This window comes from Protomyctophum parallelum, assembly GCF_964188405.1.
Source record: "Protomyctophum parallelum genome assembly, chromosome: 2".
Classification (NCBI taxonomy): Eukaryota; Metazoa; Chordata; class Actinopteri; order Myctophiformes; family Myctophidae; genus Protomyctophum; species Protomyctophum parallelum.
The window spans coordinates 60,231,960-60,234,459 of NC_139699.1; the positions used below are offsets into that span (position 1 = coordinate 60,231,960).

General features: G+C 47.0%; 1 protein-coding gene across 3 annotated transcripts in view; it reads right to left on the minus strand.

The window, feature by feature from the left end:
• The window catches only part of plekhg4 (pleckstrin homology domain containing, family G (with RhoGef domain) member 4), a 64,677-nt gene that overhangs the window by 22,663 nt on the left and 39,514 nt on the right, over positions 1 to 2,500 (minus strand). The window lies entirely within an intron of this gene.

Here is a 2,500-nt window from a genome sequence, read left to right on the forward strand (position 1 = left end):
ACACACACACACACACACACACGCACGCACGCACTGCCACTAACCCCTCCTACCTTCTGGCCTCAGTACAAAATGCCATCTTTGTGTCTGTGTGCTGTATCGATCAGCAGAAGTAAAATGTTTTACTTCAGAAATAAGTGCGTGTCGGAGAGACAAACAGCAATGCGTGTTTTCGAGTTCATATCAATAAATGTTAAATCCATAAATGCTATTTTACAAACAATACAGTTGTACCTGAAAGATGCTCCGATTAACTGTTACATTTATTTAGTAGAAAACAATGACGCCATCAAAACACGACTTCCAGACAAACAAAGAACACGTGTGTGTGCGTGTGTGTGCGCGCGCGCGCGTGTGTGTCAGTCTACCAACAGATGGTGGACTGAGCTCACTGCTGTCTGAAAGGACAGTGTGTGTGTGCGACCGTGTGCGTGCGTACATGCGTGTGTGCGTGCGAGAGAGAGAGAGAGATAGAGAGAGGGGGGGGGGCAGCCGTTGCATGCTGGGATACGTCTAGAGACAGTAGGCCAGAGGTCAGAGTTCAACTGTCACCATGGTTACCGTGTTTGATGTGATTGATTCACTTAAGCCCTTTGTAACAGAGACACTGAGAGACCAGTGCCATTGCCATCTTCAATGGTACATCAACACGACTCAAACACACATCAAACACGCACGCACGCACACACGCCAGTTTAGGCAGAAGGAGCAAGTACATTCTACCGGCAGCGGCGATCAGACGCGGCGCTGCCGGGGGGGAAGGTGGGGGGATTATGACCGCTCCGTGCCGCGGCAGCGTCGGACCGTCCGGCAGCCGCCTGGTCTAGACGCGCCGACTGCTACAGCGGACCATGTTGGCTCAAGACTTGCGTTGCTGGTTAAATCTCACCCGTGGGTTCTTCGATTTTTCAAAAATAGCAGACCTACAAGCTCGTATCGCGCCACTCGGTGGCGCGATACGAGCTTGTAGATCTGCTATTTTTCAATAGCTAAAGCACGACATGATGCCAACACCAAAATGGGTGCCCGGTCAGAATGGGTTTAGAGAGCATTTGTGACACTACAACTTAAAACATAGCTATAAAATACAAATTATCAGTAACAAAGTCTGCCATGTGTTTCCACCACATGAACCCTATAGTGTCCCTATTCTGGGGGCGAGCACTGCAATAATAGCAGATCTATAAGCTAGAAGATCTATATAACCTCACAACACAGCTTGAGCTTGTAGATTTGCCATTTCTGGCAACATAGCAGGTTACTGACTCAATAGACCTAAAGGCTCTAATTAGAAACTAATCAGGAAAGTAAATATGGCTGTCCAGCTGTCACTCTCTCCGACTCTCTCTCACTCTCTCCGACACACACATGTGTGCATGTGTGTGTATGTGTGTGTGTGTGTGTGTGTGTGTGTCTGCGGACAACTGAAAAGTATCACTACCTTGTGAAAAAGGCACAGAGACTAAACGTGTGTATGCCATTCCCAAGCCCCTGAGCATAATCACTGTGCCTGGCCGAGACGCCGCACACAGGAGTTTTGGTTTAACTTAACGCCTGAGAGCCTATTCCACGCACCACAGCTTGACAATTCGGACAGCGACAACTCTGTGATGAGTGTCGAGGTACAAAAATGGAGGTTTCCCAAAAAAACAACTGGCTTGATGACTTGTGTGAATGACATGCAGTCAATGTACTGTGAACAGGTGAATGAAGGCAATCTAGTTAACACCGACAGCGCTAGCATTTATTGACAAATGATGATATAATTCACGCCAGCATTTTTTCCCAGTTTAGTTATCGTTTTGAAATGCCACATTTCCAGACTTCCGGTACTGATCATAAAATAGGACCTGGTCAGGTCCTCTGTAGCAAACGGAGCTAAGCCGGTGCAGTGAAGGGCTTCACATCGTGGAATAAACCTTGTTTTGACCAAAAACGTCATCCGGGGCGAGGAACAGGAGATACAGGCGATTGAAAGAAACAGACAGAATGGGTGTTTATGGTGCCTGACGATCTAAGACGGCACGAGCCCAGTGTTATGACAACAACAGCTAGCAACCCGATGCTAATGTAAGTAGCATTATGACTTGATTGATCAAATGCACTATAAAAGCGCCAATGGCGTGAAGGGTAGCATTAAATAACAGGCTTCAATTGACATACATCTAGGTCAATGTGGTTAACTAGTGGGTTAACTAGCAAGCATGACCCAAGCATGTTGCACTGGGCACAGTATATAGAATCATCATATCACCAACCATATGTCATATCCACTGAATCCTCCAACAGTGTTACTTCCTCCACTTCTAACTCCAAGAGTGTACCGATGGAACCAAATGGACCCGTACCACTGGGGGGGCCCTTACGGTGTAACTCTCTGTTGCGTGACGTCCCCTTTAACCCGTGTTATTCAGAGATCTGTTTTCAGTAAATACAGACGTAGAACGTATAGGTAAAGAACATGGCTGAAACGGTGACTCTCAGAGCAAACACGACCAAT